Source organism: Diadema antillarum, unplaced genomic scaffold (assembly GCF_040938485.1).
Source record: "Diadema antillarum isolate AM-2024a unplaced genomic scaffold, OU_Dant_1.0 seq00000889_RagTag, whole genome shotgun sequence".
NCBI lineage: Eukaryota > Metazoa > Echinodermata > Echinoidea > Diadematoida > Diadematidae > Diadema > Diadema antillarum.
Genome location: NW_027271753.1, coordinates 372,514 through 395,502, shown reverse-complemented (window position 1 = coordinate 395,502; position 22,989 = coordinate 372,514). Strand labels below are relative to the sequence as shown.

Sequence of the window (22,989 nt, the reverse complement as noted above, 5' to 3'; positions counted from 1 at the left end):
TCATTCAACCCCCCTGCATATTAAGGTGAACTTGTCCTGTAAAGATGACAATGTTACATCTACAATATGCAATGCTTATCAATAGGTGTTTAAGAAGACAAGCTATTCTACAACCTATCCATATCATGCTCACAATAGTCACATAAATGCTACTCTTTCTTTGTACACTGTATGTGTATGTTACTTTGTGTGCATATATGTAAGGTATAGCTGTGAGCCGTCAGTCATGGGAGCATTGCCTAAACAGAGAATGTGGTATGGAATCTCTTACTCCCAACTTGTGTGTTTACAGTCAGCTGAGTCAGGCTGGAATGCTAAAAATGTGATTTTCATCACAGCAGCTTTCCCTATTTTTTTTTCCTTCTCTAAATCCATTGAGGGATCAGTTTCAGTGAGCCTTGTTTCCAGCAAAATTTGAGAACACTAGAAAGATGAAACGCTTTAAATACCACGTTCCATGGATCCTTGTTAGACCTTTGATGTACTGATTAACCCATAAAGCATGTGAAACCCAGAGGAACACTTGTAATGAGCACAAGAACCAGTGAAACCTGAACCACTAAAAGTTGATGGACAACTTGAAATTTGAAACTTTTATAGAATGTGGCTCAAAGCTCTTATCAGAGCATAGACTTCTAGTCTAGAAGGCATCCCTTTTTAGTTTCTTTCTTTTGAAAGTCTTAAAGGAAAAATTGTATGTAAAATGAGCGAATGCAGCAATATTAATAGAACACATCAGTGAAAGTTTGAGGAAAATCAGACAATCTGTTCAAAAGCTAAAAACTTTTTAAGTCTCTGCAGTCACTGCTGGATGAAAACACCACTACAATGTCACATGTACAGGATATAGGCCTCAGCAAAATATGAAGAGAATTTCACAAAATTTAATTTTTTGAAAAAGTATACATTCCCTCCATTTGTACCTGACATAGGCCTATATGATAAGGATAATATCATTCCCTCTGCCTTCTGAAAGAGTTGAGTCAAGTGCTCTTTTATCATGCCAGAAAAGTGAAATTATGTTGAATTTTCTTTACATTTTCTTTGTATCGTTCTTCTCATGACATCACAAGCTTTAGTAGCCTTCTCATCCAGCGATGGCGGCAGCCAAACTTCAAAAATTCGTAACTTTTGAATGGATTGTTTGATTTTCCTCAAACTTTCATTAGGCTGTGTTATTGCTGCATTCTCACAATTCACATGTGTATATGAAGGTGAACTTGACCATTACTAGTATGCTACATGTATACGGAATAAACATTACTGTAAAGGCACAAATTTTTGCGGTACATTAATTTTCGCGCATTTTGCGCTACTTTTGGCTAGTGCGACTTCTACAACCCGCGAAAATATCTTCACGATTTTCTCTGCACATTTTGAATGGATTGACAATCGTACAGAGCAATTCAAGAACCCGCATATAGGCCTATATGTCTTTGAGCTGCTCAGCGCGAAAAATTAATTGCGTGAAAATATGGATGTTTACAGCAGGCAGCCTACACTGCACTTGAATGTAGGCATTGAGAAACGACAACCTTTCATGGTTTTACAGCTAAGCTAGAAATTTTGCAAGGAGTCAACTTTACATAACAACCTAGAATCCTAGGTTGTTATGTAAAGTTAAAAAAGAAAGAAAAAAAAAAATCACATGCTAATGTGAATGAGCATTGTAACAGCACAGGGCAGAGCTATACACCATGGCAACCAAACATGTTTGGAACAATAAAGGTTACGTTTGGCAAATCGGCCTATTAGTTGCTGTCACATATATTGATGCAAAAAGAATGGTGATAATGTCCTCAATTCATCTCCTACCCAATGTTTGTCCACAAGAATATCATAAAAATCATATTTATGGCCAGGAATTCAGTAACTCCGCCCCTTCATCCCCCCCCCCCCCCCCCCCTCAGTCATCATTACTAAGCAACTGCAACAAAACAACAACTGATTTCATTTAAGATTTCATATTAGAAAGGAAACTTTGTTAAGATCTGTGTGCAGGTCAATGGGAGACTTTATAAGGCCACAACGTTAGCACCTCATCTACATTTAACTTATGAATTGTAACATTCACAGCATTTTTGTGTGAAAAGATTGGAAGTGTTTAAATTCCACCACTGTCTTGTTCTAGGTCCCAGTTGTACTTTATAAAACCTCTACAATACTACCATTTGATTTAACTCCATCTTAATATTGTAATAACTTGAAATTGTGTAAAAATGCACTTTTGAATTAACTGACTCACAGGCATGTGCAATGTAGTGTCTCTTGCTTGAACTGAAGTAATGGATACTACATTGTATATAAGTCATTTTACAGTCTTGACCTGTTTACAAATTTCAAATGTCACTGTCACTGCCACACTGTATTCCCAAGTTTATAATTCACTAACCTCCCACTCGTTATTTCTGCACAGCATTAACACCCTTCCTAGGCAATGACTTGAAGTCATAGTACTGTTACTAACAGCCCCTGCCGCCTGCCGATAGCTGACCTCTGGGATCACAAATTCTTGATAGGTTGAACCTGGCTTGAGCTGGACATAACTCACCCTGGCCGGACAGCTTACACATGTGTAGAAGTGATAGCAACCACACATAAAAAGAGCAGCAAAGGTTAAAGGATTTGTCAGTGTGATACACCACTCCATAGTGGGATGGCAAAGCCACGGGTCATGAATGCATTCTGTATCCATGCTATACTACATGCCTTACCTTACATCCTCCTATATATTGTATACAGTCAGCAATCTCATAGTGATAACATTGTATGATTACAAAGTTAACTTCTTTTCTTTGTGCATTCAAAATATCAGAGGAATTACAAATCAACAAAATGATTCTGGTGTACAGGACGCCAATGAGATCAGAGCCATGCCAGGATACATGTTACAACAGTCATTAAACACAATATAGCACTCTCCAATGTACAGTTAGAAAAGAACAAAATATCAACTAATCCAACCTCAATAGGCTTACTGGAACTTCATTTGTTTGGAATGTCATCCAGACCTCGCATGATACTTTTATACTGTAAGACATGACAGTGACAATGTTAATGTGTGGAGTATTCTAAAGCTAATCCTATCAGATGGGTCAAAACAGTTGCTCTGTCAAACTGTCTTTTATTGTGTCTTTTCATCTCAGCACGTTCCATAGTTCCAGCTTCTGTGACACATATCAGTGGGTGTGGTCTACAGGTACCATGAAATCTGTCACTTAATTGTAGGCCTACATTGTATCTCATCACTTTGCTACAAATGTTCTTGCCTCAATCTTAGGTACACCAATGAAAGAGTAGAAAGAAGCTACCGGTACCAACCATTGTGAAATACATCGCTTTCAGCACCTGGAGAGAAATTAAATCAGCCAAGATTTAGTGAGGGATACGGGAAAGTTTTTGACAGGAGAAAGAAAACCATGCCTCTTGTTGCCTTTGTAGGACTGCCCTTTGGGCACCACTTCCAGAAAAATAACACTAAATTGAAAATGAAATCCCAGAAGAAAATGGAGGCGCAAGCAAGGGTAATGTACATTTTGTTCACATCACAAGGTTCTGTGTGTGTTTTTTCTTTTTAGTTGCCAGGGCAACTCAAACCCCAACTGTTTGCTCAGCCATTGTTAGCAACCCAACTTCCCCTCCATTGTTGTGGGTAAAGAAAAACACAAGAATTTTGTTCTCCTTTGAATAGCTCACCAAAGAGAGATTGATATACACTCCTATTTCCCTCTTTCTGCACTTGGGAGCTTATGCACCAAATAAGATGACTGAGAGAGAACACTGATTCTAAAGTTCAGGGCACAATTGGGATGTGGACCAGTGAGCATTTGTCACCTCTCTATTGAAGGCCAATCTGCTTCAGTACACTGCACTCTGCATCAAGGAAAAAAAATCATGGTTGCCATGACTATGGTTCACTGTTGATTACTGGAGCAAGCTGTTTCTATAGTTACCATGGCCTAGTGCCAACAATGGAATGGAAAAGAGAGAGAGAGAGAAAAAAAAAGTATGACAACACCATTGCTCTGTTCACAAGGAAGTAGTTCAAGTGTTTCTATACACAGCATATAACTGTGTATTTAAACAAAAGTAAAGGCTACACTCAGACTATACAATTAATCATGCATGCTAGGATTACATGTGACCTGCCACAACAAAAGGATCTGAAAGTCACTGATGGCTGAACTGAGAAAATCTTGTTTGAAGTCAGATCATCAAAACTGGTCAAAACCATCAAATTTCTGTTTTGGGCATAATTTTGTAGTCTAATGTTTCGTCTACCATCTGCCGAAATTTCGAAGTTAAATGATCAAAGGAAAGGCAAGAAATCAGCGTTTTCTGGACCATGATTTTCCCACTTTCAACCCAAAAAAGAAACGTGTCCGATGATTTGGATTTAGCGCCGCAGATAGACTCTGCCCCTAGCAACGAGGGAGGGATCTTATTGGTCAGTGCATGGCATCCTGGATACTGATTGGTCATGCACTAAGCTTGAGGGGAACATGGCGGAGGTTGCTAGGAGCATACCTTCTATTGTCAAGAGGTGAAAACTGTCTTACCCTCCTCTTGATCTCGATTGCGTCAGAAGGAAAACTTTGAAGGCAGTTTTCTTGAAACACTGATTTCCTAGACCACTCGACATGCTCTCATAAAAATCATCGATTTCTCCGCACCTGAGTATTTTTATGAGTTGTGTTATGTAATTAGAGGGGAAGAGTAAGAAAGTAATGTCATGTCATTTTCAGAAAATCGACCTCCCCCAACTTTCAGATGCTTTTGCTGTAGCGGGTCACATGTCATCAAACATATTGTCTCACAAATGAATACCAAATCTGTGATACAGTCATGGTGATTATATGGGGCCTATGGTGTTGTTATACTTCAGTAAATAGAAAAAAAAAAGTTAAATGCATGCAAAAAGAAAAAAAAAAATCTTTCATAGTGACATGCATGAAATATGGGACAGAGCATTGATTGCCATGTTCCAATTTTCAATGATTTGTCATCTTTACAGGAGGAAAACTTTCTCTTTGATACTCTATGTTTCAGAGTCTGTAAGACATGGGTTCTTTGCAGTACATGCATGCTGACATTCAGCTTTTAACCAACTCCAAACTGAGGCTGGCTACAGAGAGGCACTCCTCACACTCAACCATCTCAGATGTAAGTTTCAAACTTTGCCCATCTTAACCAGATGGAACTGGATACAGGCAATAGCTTAAGTTACCTCATTTTTTTATCAAGGGAGGAGGTTGTGAGTGTCTGTGATGAGTGATGGAACACAACGGAAACAACAAATAACCCTTTCTACTCATTCTCCAATGCAATTCCAGACATAAATCATGTCAAAGCATCTTGATATACATTTGACATGATAAGAAAAGGGTCTTCTTCCTACATCACCTTTTCACCCCAGAAGTGAATCTTGAAGCAGTGGATCACTTACACATGGAAACTCTGAGCATCTTTCAATTTCTAGTGTGTAGCCTACATCAGTACCATCATTTTTTTTTTCTGGTTGCAAGGTCTGAGAAGCAATAGGTAATCAGGGTAATGACAAGACTCCATTTTCTTGTTGAAAATGCTTTTTATTAGCTCCAATTTCATTTGTATGGTCCAGATGGACATCTCTAAGGTGAATTTCATATACCATTTCAATTATTGTGTTCTTGTGTGAAGTACTTTTGATCAATGATAGTGACACTGATAATGATAATGAATAATAATAACAACAATAATAATAATATGAATAATAATAATAATAATAATGATAATAACTATTTCTTATTAAGCATTTTTACATTTTGATGGGAACAGTTTGACTGAGTTTCTTTTTAAAGTTTTTTTTTTTTTTCTGTATCATATAGATGGAGTTGTTGTATATGGTAGAGTGTTGCAGATAACGGATTTGGCATATGAGAATGTGTACTCGACTGCCTTAGTGTTTGCGCGTGGGACTTGTAGTAATATTTTGCTGTTTTGTGAACAGAGATGATATTTGGAGAGTGTGGTGGTGGTTAGTAAGTGGGATAGGTATTACTGAGCAGTTTGTAATCACTTCGCTCTCTGATGGAAAGCCAGTACAATTGCTTCAGTAAAGGAGCACTACGCAATCTCTTCAGAATAGATAACCAGAACATCATACACATATTGACTGTGTATTTTACAAATATTTGCCTGAGATAGGTAGCATCATGATTTCCTGATTTTTCTCAGAAGAATAAAAAGGACAGCATTCACTCCTCCAGTGTACAAGTTCAAATGGCACGCCTACTGAATCAGGTCATAATTGACACACAGTCTTTGAAAGCCTATTCTCCACGCAAGACTGGCATTATCTGGCACTACGGTTTACTTGTTGTAGTTTTTTTTTATAGCATGCATGAACTCTTGCTTACAAAAGAATGCAACACACAATGGTGATTTCCATTGCCACTTTGCTGTACAGTTATATTCTGATGAAATTGCGTGATTGGATGAAAGAGTGATGGGTGACAGGCACTATTGGTGGGAATGGGTGGTTCCCTAGCCTGCTACAGGAATCTCACTAAGAGAACTTTGCACAATGACTCCCGCCAGCACCAATACAAATCTACATGTTTACTCTGGCGCTGACTTGCTCAGTGAGTCTGTATAGCGTCAACCAACCGTCTTAACCGTTATCAGACAAATATCTTTGTCATTGTTAGGGAACTTGTAATAAAAGCAGAATTTTTTATTATATCGTTGCTCTACTATACATTGACACAAGTTCAACTAAACAGCTCTTTCCAGAAGAATTCATGTGAAACATGGATTAAGTGAAGGAATGTTCTAATCTTGCATGCTAATACATCTTGTTTGATGCCGCAGCAATTTGCCAGCTCTTTTGAGCTCCATCATTCAATGCTCACAGTATGCAAATATTTCTGGCTATTTCAAGAGGTTGTCCTTGGCAACAACATAAACATTCAACAAGGCTTCTCAGCTATATGTAGCCCAAACAATGTAAAATGTTATTTTCATTTCATGGTTAGATTGCTTGCCTCACAATAAAGCTTGAGAAATTCCTTTACCATAAAACACTGTTCCTGAAAGTCCCACGGTAGCAGAAAAGGCTAGAGAATAGAGACAACCATATTCCATGTTTCTTTTTTTCCTTAGGATAGATAGAAGAGCTGAAGATGTATTGTATCATTTGTCCTTGGTGAACATAATCATGTGTATCAAGAGGCTTTTCTTACTATTCTTAATATCTTTTCACCGATAGACCAGGAAGGTCCCAAACAGACCAGGAATATTCTCCATTTTCTATTCCTTTTTATACCTCTTAGCAACAGCTCTTCATGCAGCCACGACAGCAAAGGGTATCGGTTTATGGCGAGCACTTATAAGTATAAGCAGGTGATCTTCAGTTGAATACATATAACAGTATATTCTTTTTATCTTGTTTTCTTTTCATGGTTGTTTTATTTTCTCAACAGCTTTGCATGTACGTTTCTACAAGTATTAATCATTTGATTATGCACAGTGTTTGTATTTTGCAAACACGTATGATTATCAAGACAGAAAAATAATTTTTATCTTCCATGAAAATAAAAATATTATCTTCCATAAAAATAAAAATGTGAGCTGAAGCTCTGTCACATAATCTCATGAGAAATAAACCAGAGTTCTGGTTCATAACCCCGTATGAACATCCCAAATATTGCAACAACTGTGTGTTCTCTGCTTTGTCATTGTGGATGGGTGTGTACAGAGCTGATCAAATACAACACTCCTTGAATTCTTTCAAGCTCTTTTCCTTTGCTTTATGATTACATTAAATGTTTCATCATTCTAGGGGGTGTAAATACTTCCGCCTGTTCATGATTCGTATACAATAGATCATAAATCAAGAAAGCAAATATCAGTAATCTATATGTACTAACATGTAATGTGTCCGAGGCATAATATATAATATAATTTATAATATGATGTATAATACATGTACAACTGTAGGTTACATACCTTTAATATCACTATCTATTTTCCCCCTGCCAAATGCATTTCAGGGCTAATTAATGTCATGGTGATCAAATACTCTTCATCAATTCAGGATAATGGCTTAAATACACTATTCTGGCACTGATAATCAATTGCAACATTAAATTTAGCTCACATCATTATTTGCTCCTTATAGAAATTTTGTGCTTCTTTTCTAGTATTCTTTTTCAATGTTTCATATGATTCTATGATTGGTGTGCACATGCTCTACAGGGGCAAATAAAAAGACAAAAATGTGACATCATAAGTCAGATGACTAGGTATAAAACCAGATCATGGAGGTACTCATGCTGGAACACACTCACCTTTTTTAGTATTAGTAGCTTCAACTACATCATGATGTAAGTACAGAATAACCTAGCAAACATTACCATGATCTGTTAGCTGGTGCAAACATGGCTGCAGACTGCTATCTCCATGGTGACCACATGCATCATTCTAGGTTTCACTACCATGGTATTTTGACAGAAAAAAGGCCCCACCTTCACCTTTTTCCAGTTTCTTTTCTAACTCCCTAGATAGACACAAATATAATCTATTTGATCTAGAGTATGAACTTGATCCTGTCAGTCTTTCATAACACAAGCATCCATCATGGCTGAAATGGTGTGCATTTGTCCAAATCTTTGATCACTGTTTACCACATGACAAGATTTCTTTTGTCATAGGACTGACTTTTTTTCCTCTTTTTTTTTTTTGTTGGTCTGCAAACATGCAAAGTGTAAGCTTGCTGTCTAGCCCTAAATCTGATGGACTGTTGATAGAGCCTAACATTTAATAGGCCTAATATCTGTACATCAGTTCATTTTGAAAACATTCATACATTGCTGCTTTGGTTGATTGCCTGCCTATTCTCACCAAAAAGTGTACTTTGTTCCCTAAAAACTCAGCTAGACCAATTATGAACGCCTGACACCTAAGTCATGACGGTATGCATCTTTGGTATTGAATACAAAGTCAGTCATTGCTGGAGGCAGTGTTGCCAAAGAACACAGCACATTACCTATTGTGACATGACATAATATAACCAACTTGCTATTGGAACAACATTTGTCAACAAGGATGAAAATATTTTGTTTTATAAACATGGAGGTTATGCAGTGAAAATGTGTCACAACATGTAAAATGTACAGTTGTGGGAGTAAAAAAAAATAGTGTCTAAAGGCGTAGCATGAACTGGATTAAAATGGTTTAGTTGGGTTGAGTGTGAAAATAGTCAGCAAAGGCTAACATGGATGTAGGAAGTACATGAGAAAATCAAAATGTCAACTCTCCTCATGAAGGTCCCGCTTTATCACAAATGTACGAAAAGTTGAAACTCAAGAGTTCAACCATGTTTTGTATCATTCAGGCAACTGAGCATTAGTGGTGATGCATTCTAGAATTCAAATTTGTGGAAAACATGTGTTACAATGAGTATACCAGGCCATGGCCGGAAGGATAAAACAGGACTAAGCAGAAGACCTGTGACCATAGCATCGAATGGTAATCATATCATTATGTCTACGTAAGTATCGACATGTGTAGTATGCCAAGCCCTACAACTATAGGTCATCTTATGGTGCAGCTTTCAAAGACAAACAGCACATACCCATTTAGCAATGCACTATGGGTTCCTTGAAACAGGACATAAATATTGTCATATTAAATAAATCCTTTTATAACACTAAGACAGCTTCAGTAACATAATTTTGGTCTTCTTCTATTAGTATTTGCGATATTCAAAATGATTAAGGCCAATATCTTGCTGTGTGAATCCGTGTGATTACACTAAGGGAAGAAGGTTGTTATTTACCTCTCTGATAGATGGTGTACTGAAAGGTGAAACAGCTTCTGTTACCTGTCCTGATTTATGTAGGAGATATGTCCCATCAAAACTTTGAACTTTTCCTCCCAACTAAAGGATGGCATAACTACTTGAAAGTCCTGTCTTCTCTTTCCATTTTCAGTTGTAGGAGGAAAAAGGCTCAAACCTCAAAGTGTACACCTCCCACCATGGGTTACAATGAAGATCAGGGGTATTGAAAATGATCTTAAGTGTGTATATTCAACACCTTGCATGATAACTGATTTCATTTGGCAAAATCAAATCACAATGTCAGGTCAAAATTCAGAGAAAACATACACAATGTATTGGAATATAAGACCAGAATAGCAGATGATTAGAATCATCTAAATGCATGTTCCACCATTTGCCAAAATAACATTGGTTGAATACACCTCTACTCATCAGACAATCCTACCTAAAAGATATACTTTTTACTAGTATGAGAGATGAACAATATTCCAGACTTTAAGTGGTTGGTCTCAATGTATACCTAAAGGTTTATCTCAGTCTTTGGCTGGGATGAGCAACTGATCTGTCTGTCAAGGGTGGTCCTCAGCTGCAAAGGGAGCTAATTACTTGAGCAAGCGAGGCTAATCTGTTTGGAGAACACTCCTCACCATCCTCACAGACTCGCCTCTATCAATTACTTAATCTTTCCCACAGGCTATTAAAGTGATTGTAGCCATAACAGAGAAAAGTCAATCTGAAGACATGAATCACCATCCCCATTCCTTCCTATTTCTTTTCCTCCTTCTCGAGTCACCTTGTCAGAATGTTACAGTCTTTCACGGACACCTTTCAGTAACAAGGAAATCACAGCTTCAAGACTGCTTTTTCTTTTTTAAATAAGCTAATACTAGTTATTAAATTCATAATATCAGCACCTATGCTGATCACTGAAAATCATCACATATGTTCTTTCAGAAAAAGATTGCCACACTTGTCACTCACATCATTCAACTTAAGTAAATTCATGTCAAGCAGAAAATGTGATTTCCTAAATTATCCACTGGTAAAGTTGCTGATTTAAAGAAGACTGATATTTACATACAGAGGACAAAATCATACTATGCTAATACTTCTGTATTAAATTACTTTATGACACTATGCCCTTTCTAGCATAATTAAATACTTCTGATGAAAATCATGCACTGATAAATAAAACGTCCAAGGAACGTGAATGTATTACTGAACATCATGACAAGAACTGGACACAGCTGAATTATGGCTACACTTGAGAGAGAACAATGGTGGTTCAATGAATCACCTCATAAATCTTGTGTGGGGTGCTTGTCCTCATGCCCAGCTCAAAGCAAACCAAGCTTTAATTAAAGACAAACACATCTACCTTTGAAAGAGCTTGCTTCATCTTCCAAAGGCCCACTACACAGCTTTGAAAAGATGGCTAAACTCTGTCGTTGTTTTTTCATCTCCTCCTCTGAAATGGAACCATGAAGCTACAGCAGAAATTTACCTAATTATTCATTCTAATAAACATTATGGATAAGTTATAAATCCCTTCCTTCACTGCTAAACTAACTAAAGAATTATTCTCTTCCTCTGAGAAAAATATCATTTTCAGACAGAATGCATGAATCAATGGCTCATTTTGTGACACAGAAACACTGTGGTACGAAGTACGTGTATGTACATGATAGGCCTACATTTTGAATGTGTACATGTGGTTCATACTGTCTAATTAAGTGCATGCACTTATTACTTTATTTTTCTGAACATATCAATTTATTTCATTTTCAATAATGTATGTAGTATAAGATTCATTTGGGTTACTGTAAAACAAAGAATGCTTGCAAGCATTTTCATTTCGCAAATTTTGTGAGAGCCAAATTTTGCAAAATTACAATGTACACAAAAGTTCTTGTCTACCATATATGCATCATATTTTGAAAATGGTTTCATAAAATGATAAATAATTCTATTCAATACATGAGAGAAACATGAAAAACAAAAATGCATATAAGTAATTAACCTTATTCCCTCGAAAGTAAAATTGTCGAGTTCATAAAAATTCAAAGCATTCACGATGCCTCACATAAAATTCTTGGACATGCACACCAAATATTGCAAGCAAACTTCATAATATGTATTCCTTTTAAACACAAACAAAAACAACAACAAAAAATCAATGCAGCAAGTGTGTACTCAACATTATGTGTAAACTGTCTGAATCTAAGGAAGATCTAATGTACAATGGATTTACACAACCCAATATCATCTCAATGCGTACTCTGCTCAGTAAGTACTCCTGCTGTAGTACGACTACAGAGTCCTTCTACACATAGCACACAAGGCTTGTTCTTCCCACAGCTACTTCAACATTTGTAGCAGGACACCAATTTGCAGGTACTGGAATGCACTAGCAAATGTAACTCAAATTGCCCTGACAAATAACGCCCCTACCTCATCACATAAATCACTTGGTGGTGGATCAGTAAGGTTCCATCTAAACATCCAGCAAGAGATGTGAGGGCGGGAGTAGATTGAAGACAAAAGCCACCACTAATAGTTCAGTCCCATTGGAGATACAAGATTCCAGCGTCAGTGTACGCCAGAAAATGTAAATTGCAAAGATAATAAAACAAGCAGGAAATGAAAGCACACTGCCTTGGCAGAGAGAGATATGGGACAGACAGCGAAGGGTGCCCTTTTCTGGAAATCTTCTGGCAGATGTAATCAAATGGAGACAATCTGCGGAGAAGTTAATAGAAATCAATCAAGAAGAGCTTTAGTCTTCTCCTCATTAGATGTAGATCTGTTTATGCAAGACGCTGGGCCCGGAGTTCTTGAGTGGATTTTGGAAAGTATCTTTGGATATGACACACATGGACTTGCAGTTTATCATTGCCTTGAATAGCTATTCATACTTCTGTAACCAAGAAATGTATAATTTCTCTAGTGGCTCTCAGTGCAAGGTATCTGTTTGATGTTTCCTTTCAACGAATCTTTTTAAAAATAGGAAAATTGTCCACATAAAACTGTTCACAGATAGCAGAGCAGCCAATCAGTATATTGCGGTGGATGCGATCAACACACTGGTCCATGAGGCTGATACTGATAACACTTTATACACGCTATCAACGAAACAAAGAATGAGAGATTGCTTGTATAATGCACTATCATGAATGTTGTCATGACGGTATACCACATCTTTCGTTCATGGCATTGTTTTCAATATCATCAACATGATAGCAATGTTATGTTTGGTAACATAACGCTACGAGTAAACAGGATTTCATTGATGAGGGATATAATAACAGTTAGCCTTATATGAGATGCAGATAGACTCCTAATTCATATTTCAGAAACTTTTGGTCGCATCAGATACAGTTCACTTGTGCTCTCTTGTCTATCTGTGATATAAAATTAACTGCTGCAGTACGTACAGTGCTGCTAGCTAGTTCAAGTGTGCGCAGCTGTGATGTGTGCAAATGAACAACATGAACAATGCGAAACACAAAACACAATGGGGGTAAAAGACCGTATATTCACGTAATACAGGATATAGGCCCTATTGCATGGTTGATTGACCAATCAGATTACAGAATTCACCATCACTATTTAAAGATAAGTGCGTATACATGTAGGCTTACTGCATTATTCTAAAACTGACATTTATAACTTTTATCTTGAATGTAGATTATACTTGCAGTGAGTCATGGAAAAAAATGATATGAACAGGAGTGGACTAAACTTATTCACAATTTCTAATGCTGCTATAAGTACAACATAATAAAGAAGTCTTGAATGGAGAAAATAAACAAATCACAGTTAGTGCAGATTTATACAGAAATTGGTCAAATATTGCCAGATTTTCATATGCACCACAATTACACTGAGCTACACCATCAAAATAGGCCTTATTTACTGTGTGTTATGTGTGCATTGTGTTATGTGTATGTTATACACTGTATGTGTACAATGCAATACCTAGTTAAAACCGTCAACAGATCCATCATGACACATTTCCTCAAAGAGGTACACAATCAAATCTTGAACAGTTTTCATAGTAATGATTCAATGTGGAAGTACATCTTTATCTTAATATATTGATACTCGAAGAATGTACAGAAAATATACAAACTCTGTACACTACAACATACAAATCATCAAACACTTTCAAAGCATGCACACCATGGACATACAATGCACTGTAAATATTATTTGTGCTTGAGTTAATGTAGACTACAGAAACGCATGTATTGTAAACAGTGTATAACAATATCATGGTAACTTTTTATGAGTACACTCTGAAATACATTTCAGAGGACAGACACATTCATTTGTGTAAATTGTATATTCAGTGATAGAGAATGAAATTTATATTTCCTAATATTGCCACTAAGCACCAGAATTCATTTATCTATAAACATTAATTACCTAATGAGTGAATGATTACTATCTTATCTGAGTTTTGCATTTCACTGTACTACCTATGGGACACAACCATCTGCTCAATTCCTATCTCTCTGTGAGGGTAAGAAACAAACATCGATATCCAAATATCTTATCTTTACTTTACACACAAAGGACATTGATAGCATGGGAACTTATTAGCTGGTAAATAAGGGCACAGAAAAGTCATTATCAGCTTATAAAAAAAAAAGTATGAAATCTGGCTGTAAAATTTTAATTCCTTCTCTTCACTGTTAGGAATGAATGACGTAGATGGTTGTGACTATGTAATTAACACAGTCTATACATATTACTGTACTACACAGCCGCATGGGCTTAGCCTCAGTGCAATAAAATTACTACAGATCTCTGGCAACACACAGCAGCACAAGCACACTGTATCTATTGTTGAGTTACATATTCTCTTGTAATTATGGGCTTTACTAATATCAGTAAATTAATGTCTCAATCTGACAAAGCCTTACCTTTGAAGTGATATGAACCATTTTTGAATTATCAATAATATAAATCCGTAAAGAGCTTGAATTTAGTCCGACATTAAAGATCCAACAGGATGAGAGATCCACAATGCAATGCACCACTCAGTGAAACAGGAACGCGATAGAGAAAAGCGTTATTTCCTGATTGTACCACGTAAAAAAAGTTTTGACTCAGCGTTGATAGGGCAGACAATGAGTTATATCCTTTCTGAGGCTAAATATGCATGAGAGGAAGAAGGCGCGTGGGGAGCAAACCCCCGAGAGTTGTATGAAACCGGAGTAAGATGGGGGATCGGAGCAGAAGTCGCTAGGAGTAATGGGGGCTGCTTGGACCGTCATGTGAACTGTAGCCATGCCGCCTTAGCTCCCTCATGAGTCATATGAGATTCTTACTACACTAGCACTCTCAGGACAAGATTTTGTGTCGGATGTTGTGATTGGCTGTTTGCATCCACTACTGAGACACACACAAACAACAGCACATCTACATAACTTCATAGCTCACACACGTGGGACTGAAGGAAACAGACACTCAGCCAGTCTTATCTGTTTTTGCAGTCTATGCAGGCTTTTGTCTCTAGCTCACTGGTCAAAAACTGGTGGTCATGGCACGTGGACACTCTTCCCACACAAACCCTTGATCTTTTATTTCATTTTAGTCCACTTTCGTCATAACCAATCATGGGCCTGTTTATTGTGGGATCACCCAAGGATAACAGGTCTCTTTACAACAAGACCTGCTCCAGAATGTAGGATGAATCCTCATTTACAATGTATCTCAATTTTACAAAGAGTAGATTCACAGCTGATATCAGCTTGAGCTCATTTACAGCTCACAGCAATCTCTAGTAAATCTTACAAATATAAACTAAAAACACATCTTGAGACAAAATAACTGTCATGAAATTAGCATGCACTATAATATATATGCTATTAGCACTATATTTGCTATCAGTTATAATTCAATATTAGCACTATATTTGTTATCAGTTATAATTCAATATTTTTTCCCCTTTCCCTGGTATAACTTCAAGGTATACAACAATGTAGGTGCCAAGTTGTAGAGACATAATGCCCAATGTGGTAGACAAACAAATTATACACGAAAGTCCCTTGAAAAAATTGATCCCTTGAAAAAGAGAGACGAAAAGCATTCAAACAGAACATCAGTTAATTTCGGATCTTCCATATAGGCTTCATTTGTCTGTCATTTGAGGGAAATAATCTTCATAATTTAGCATGTACAAGTATGCCAAGTTCTGATGAAAAATGTAAGATGAAATTTGGGGGCTTAGCTAAAATCTGATTTTTTACCAACAGTGTATGCTTCAATATTGCATTAATACTGTGCTACTTGACGACTACTCTTTTGTCTTTTTAAAACCAATCAATCTTTCATCATCTGAAGAAATAAAAACTTTGTTTTGCTAAATTATTGCTGCATTCCATATGTCCTACTCCTACAAACAGACTAAATCCATACCATCAAACATCAGTTAAAAGAGGGTCTAACGATATAGTGCTTGTTTGTATATCGGAGACATCACTCCACCAATCCTGAATGAGTGTATTTTATACTTTCAAGGGTAAAAACTTGTCTAAGCATGTCTTTACAAGTTTATAAGTTCCAACATTCTGTTAGAAAATGCTCACACATGACTAATAGTCATATACTTAAAATCTTTTGTACTTTAAACCTCTTACTTTCTTCAGTCTATCATTCTCATGTGCAGAAGGTACTAAAAATACCACTGAACTTAATGGAAGTTTAGATTTCACACTCTAGGCCATACAGAAGCCTGTGTCATAAAAACCAATCACCATTTTATCTTTGTCATGCAATCAACAATGATACCCTGATGGTTTACTTCCCTATACACTGAAAAGCATCTAGTGCAATACTTCCTGGTCAACCTGTCTCCACTCATTACAGCCTGTTTGTTTGAATTTGGTTCTGTAATATCATATGAAGCTATTCATATAAATACATTGCATGTATATGTGTGTAGTTTATACGAATAAAAAACACAGACAACAAAAAAGTATACATAAAGACACATATCGGATATCCATAAAAATAAGAAACTTACAGAGAACCACCACTTGTGCATACATGTACCACAACATCCCTACTACATTAAAAAATGGATAAATAAGTACAATATACACTCTATCAACTGTTACTATACCCAATGTGCATTGAAGCAATTAAAATGTGCATAATCCATGGATAAAATTCAAACTACTGTACCTTGTGAATTTGGGCCACTATCCTCCAAATATGTAGGCCTATTAGTACACTGTATAATATCATGAGTTAAATGTGTATTGCTCAAACAAGCAAATGGTCCATGAGATCTTACCCATATACAAACCCTGCACATGTGTAATCTTTGTACTTTGCTGTAACTTGTCTGTTATGTGCTTTATATGCATTTGGAACATGCCACATATGGCTGAATTAAGTTTATCCTGGTAACACTGGTTTTTTTTCACACAGGAAATCAGCGCACCAGTATGCACTCTATGGCAAATGGAAAAAGCGAGCACAGACTGAAGTCACATGTGAAAGTGATTGACCCCAGTAACCCAGGGTCAGCCCTTCTCTCTGTCATGGAAAGAATATCAAGTTTTATCTTCCTGCTGCAGGACAAGCAAAAGATTATCATAATACTCCCATGGGTATGATAAGCTACATTACAACATGAGCCATCCACTGCTTCACTATTAACTCTTTCCACACAAACCCCTTGACTGTGTCTTGAGTGTGGGGTTTTTTTCATTGTATTTTATTTGTTTGAATTTATTTTCATACACAATCTTGCCCCATTCCCTGGCAAATAAACAGTGTTTTTTCTTTAATATGTCAATACCAAGAATGATATCTAATCATTCCATTTCTTCATCTTCTGCAAGTTTCCTTCACATCTGAATAAAACAACACAGTGGAACAATCATCCACAAGTACTTTTTATTTGCAAAATATATTGTTAAGATTGATAATATACAATTTCATCATATGGAAAAATTTTTTTGAATGATGGCAATCCCATTGCCTGCAACATTCAACAACAACAACAACAACAAAAAAAAAACAACAACCAAACTTTACAAATACTCATCTCACTGTCCGGATGAAAGAAAACCATACTATTTATCTTACTAGACTCCTCAGAGGCACCCAGGGAATTGTAATTTCCACTTTTCCATCAATATTGTTTTACTGGCATAAGTTTACAATGTTTGAATTCTCTCTCGGTGATCAAAGTCCTGATGCAAGGTTCATACAGTATCATAATTGGGAATAGTGTAGATTTCATCTCAATTCACTTTCCCATGGCATCAAAAAACAGAAAGAAATAAAGCCATACTCTATGCATAAACACATACATTCTCCCCTGTTGCCTAACATCTGTTTAGCACATTACGTCGCCTTTCAAGGCTTGGGGTGCAAACTCTTACTAGCCAATCACAAGCTTTGTTACATTGCTCGATCATAGTGTGTCATCGGAAAGAGTCTGCTGGTAGCCAGCAACTTTCCGTCATTTCAGTTTGGTAACCATGGCTACAGTTAATCTAGTTGCCATCGCTCTTTTTAGTGTGTGTGATATGCGCAGTACTTGTACAATATGCACTGTACATGTACACAATTATAGGTTGTGCAAGGTGCATGTACACATATCGAAAATGAAACTACAATGTAGCAGCGTGTGAGTCTATACAACAAACTTTGTCAGCATGAGTACTACATGTAGCTTTAATGAAGACATTAAAGACATAAGATGAAGGGGAGAAGTGACAAAAAAAAGTGGTCAAGAAGAGACCAGACTTCAGAATTCAAATCTTGGCATGATACAAAAATTATGAACACTTTATGTAAGTAACACTAGCAGGGATGTGATTTACAATGCTGTATGAATTATACAAATGGTTGAAACCATTATGAGTCAATGTAGATATGACAGTTTGGAAGAAAATCATAGAATGACTGCCACAATCCTTACTCTTTAGGTGCAAGGTATATCACTGCAGTTATAACCACAAGGTTTCAATGCAAAATTCCCCATTGGTCAAAATTTCCTACAAATATCAAAACAGTCCTATCAGATCCAATTTTATAACTTACAAAGGAGCTATTTGCAAATATTACACACTGCTACATTGTGAAGTTATCCCTCAATGCCTATTGTAAGCTTGTCATTATTTCCATATCAGTTTAAAATGTTTAGCCTTGGGCTATCTGAAAAGTATGCCTTGTATATGCAGAACAGTATATGTGCAGAAGACTGAATGAAGCTTGAGCTACATTGTATAGACACCTTACAGCAGTTTCCACAAAGCTCTTCCCTGCATACACGCAGGGGGGAATGGTATGTTATGTATCTGGAGCACTTCATTTTTCAATGAAACAAGACACTAAAATATGTCATGGGTTAATCAAATGCCAGTATAATAGGCTATCAGATAACTATATTGACATGACATTGGATATTTGTGATGTTCTACCAAGGGAGAATATTTTGCTATAAACATATCATAAATGATGTAAACACCAGAACCATGGTATTTTTTAGTGTAATTGATAGAAAGATTTTAAGCTGCTACTAAAACACCTGCATGCTGCAAAATGGCCACCTTGGAAACTTAAAAGTTATTATTAGTTGTTCTTTAAAGTACTTTGACAAATCTATACTGCCACAACACCTGATGACTTTTGTAATTACTTATGAAAATAAACATGAATGTTCTAACCTTTAAATAAATTGCTAGTTTTGGGAGGTTCAAAGTTCCTCATTAGCATTAATTTAGTTGCCATCTCTACCACTCATTATCTATATAACAGGGGCAGATCCAGGAATTCTGTAAAGGGGAGGCGCCTTTGCAAAATTAAAAGGGGGCGCACGCAGCCCCCCTCCCATTTTTTTCCTTTTACATGTATTTCTTTTGTTTTAATCATAAGTAAAGAGGGGGCGCGCGCCCGGTGCGCTCCCCTCTGGATCCGCCACTGTATAATGTACACAACAGAATAGTAGCACCCACAAGGAATTCTTCTCATTTTTTTTAATTCATTCCTTCAATTCATTATTTCTGAATGTGTGTGGTGTATGTGTGTGCAAATTATTTTCCAATCTGCAGCACTATTTCATGTTTCAATTATCATTCTTGGAATTGTACACAGACAAAGAAAAAAAATATATTAGCCCTCAATACACATTTTGGTTAGCACTGCAGTACGGCACTATGCTCATACCTAGTTTAAAACTTTTTAAAGAAAATGTCAGTAAGTTACAGAATACAATAAAAGAACCTATTTTGACTTCAATATTGTTCTTTTTAAAACAGTCACAACCTCTTAAATGAGAATGGAATACACTAAGAATATCATTGAAGTCAAATGTGTTCATAAAATGGGTTGTTACGAAATAATGCACGAGTAATACATTGTATTGTACATTTCTTAGGTGATATGTATGGTATGTAAGTAAAAATTCTTTGTTAAACATCAACTCAATAGAGTTCAAATGCATCAATTTGTATTCTTAGCTGCCACATTTTTTTTCCAAAGAAATATGGACCTATCTTGTAGGTGTGTTAATACATGTTAGTTGAGGAGAACACAGAGAGACTGATAAGATGCAAACTTCACTAACTCACTCAGGATTCATCTTGTTTCTTCTTCAAGGCACTCATAAGTCTCCTATCTCTTCTTCTCTGTTTGCCTTCCCCATCAATACTCTATCATGCTTGACCTCAATTGAAGGAGAGCCAGTAATAAAAGATTAAACAATATGCAAACAAGAATCTATAACTACATTCAAATATCACAAAAACTCTCCCTGTACCCACATCAAATGTTGTAACTAGTCTGTTTTACCCAGACCTTTCACTTGAAATATTCATTTGCTCTTTCTATGACTGGACTGAGGTATCAAATACATTACTGTTCTTAAAGGAGGCACTGACAAAGGGCAGCTCTAGTAGTGGGAGAGAGAGTGGGCATTCTATGAAAGATTGCTGTAAGGCAATGAGTAAATTTCAAGAGGGTCTATTCTAGACAGACCAGCTGATAGCAAGGAGTAAATACAGCCAAGCATGGAGCGATAGAAGACGACGACGTCCCAGTGGCTTGTGGTGCATGGCGATGCCTACCCCTCCCGTAATTGCTATGCTGATGACGGAGGAGCATGCTCCCATTCTCCCTGCAAGGCCTGAGGCAAGTCACGGACAAATTTGACAACTCTGTTTGTCCCTACACTCCTCATCAAACACAATCTGACAATCGTGTCCTAACCCCGCACAAAAAAAAGAAAAATAAAGAAACCACAGTATTAAGGGCATGCACCATTCTCAGCAAAGAGATGGGAACATGACATGGACAATGTGCAACCATGATGGTGATAAACTGAAGGGAAAAAATGGGGGGGGGGCTAGTTTCAATAGCTGGTAATCTATCAGACAAACTATGTAAATCTTAGCCTTTTACCTCTCCATGATACCATCATGACAAACCTTGAGAGGGAAAAGTGTGATTGAAATTTGATGGGGTGTGTCGCCAGGACGACCAGCCAGCATTCTCCAGTTACTAAGGACAACTCATGATGGGTATGAAAATCTGTTGACACTGGAGTGATGGCCTATCAAAGTCCACAGTCTGTATCTCTCAAGAATCCCTCTTTCTTCCAATGTCTCTTTGCCATGATAACATAGGACTTGAAGGTCAGCTTGCAAGAGAAAGTCAACATGATTACTACAAGACAGAAAATTTCTTCATCCTCCATTCTTGTTCTCAGGCTCTCTTTGGCTGCAGGATGGTGCATTGCAGTAAACGTGAAAATGACAGAAAATAAAAAATAATCACTTTCATAATGGGCTCTTCTCACCCACATGCTATGGCTGGGAAAATGAGTGACTTTCCCTTGACCATATTCACACATTCAACTCAGTCTATCTCTATAATATAAATCGAAATTCCAGGATCATTTATCAGGAATTCATTCGGATAATTCATCCAAATTCTCTGATGTGAATGATATTTTATTCAAATCAAACTCTGTACACATATTCAGCACAGTACATAGCCACCATGTTACACAAATTCTACTCACATCTTAAGAGCATTTAATTTTCCATGCAGCAAAAAAAAAGAAAAAATAATAATAATAAGGATAAAAATATGTGAAACATTTGTGCCTTTCATTTACTAAAACATGTTTGTACTCCTGTCTTTTGTCAAATCAAATGGAAATTATAAACATGCAAGTATTAAGGGTGCTTGACCAAATCAGTACCCAGATCTATAGTGTTATGCGGTATACAACAATATTTGCCTGTACAGAAATGAACATATTTTGATTTCAAGCACTTTTGAAATTATTTACTTCTGGAATCTTTCACATAATGGCCAGAATAAGTCTAATCACCAACAGCTATGTTCACTCACAGTGTGTGCAGAGAATGTACTCTTGTGTCTACCCAGTCTACTCAATGGCTGCCTCTAAAGGTATTAAATGAATGAGGGAGATGGAGTGGGAATGAGAATGAAGAGGAAACGAAGGGACTTTAGGAGAGAAGAGAGAAGCAGAACTATTGACCAGTGTGTGAAGCAGCGCTCTGTTGACCCAGTAAGGTGATAGGACCACTAAGAAGCAGTGAATTGCAGGCATATGAACCGACAACACACATATTCAACGCAGTTATTGCAGTTTGCTCAAAGTACATTGCTACTTGACGATACGAGACACACAAAGTATTGATGTATGCACACTCACTTTAAACAAATGAAAGTTATACCAGCTATCAGCTTATTCATAAAAGTTCTGAAATTTAGAGGTCAGTCCAGGGGCCCGTTGCATAAAAGTTACTATTATGGTAACTTTGCCAGCCAATGGCAACTTCCATGGAATTCTTGATTTTGATTGATTTTGAGTATTGTTGCCATGGTAGTTACCATTGGATGGCAAAGTTACCATAATTGTAACCTTTATGCAACGGGCCCCAGGACCATTCATATTTTAAACTGTGATATATTATGACAGGATTTTGGAATTTATCTAAATTATTCTATTCATGTTAATAAACTGGAATACACTCCATCTACATCTTAACACAACAATATCAGATAAAAAAAAAAAAACACCCATTGGTTGTAAAGCTCTATGTTGATCAGAAATTACTAGCTTTGTGAGTACATGGTCATTCTACCAGCAATATAGGCCTAAACAT

At 36.8% G+C, this 22,989-nt stretch overlaps 1 protein-coding gene across 3 annotated transcripts in view; it reads right to left on the bottom strand.

Annotated features, from left to right (window-relative positions):
* Nucleotides 1–22,989, bottom strand: part of LOC139740853 (forkhead box protein N3-like) — a 117,734-nt gene that overhangs the window by 54,300 nt on the left and 40,445 nt on the right. The window contains exon 1 of one of the 3 annotated variants that reach the window (XM_071651431.1): nt 14,752–15,348. The exons of the other annotated variants lie outside the window; for them this stretch is intronic. The gene's annotated coding sequence lies outside the window, so the exon portion shown is untranslated. Of the gene's footprint in view, nt 1–14,751; nt 15,349–22,989 lie in introns of those variants that run through there. 3 annotated transcript variants of the gene reach the window in all.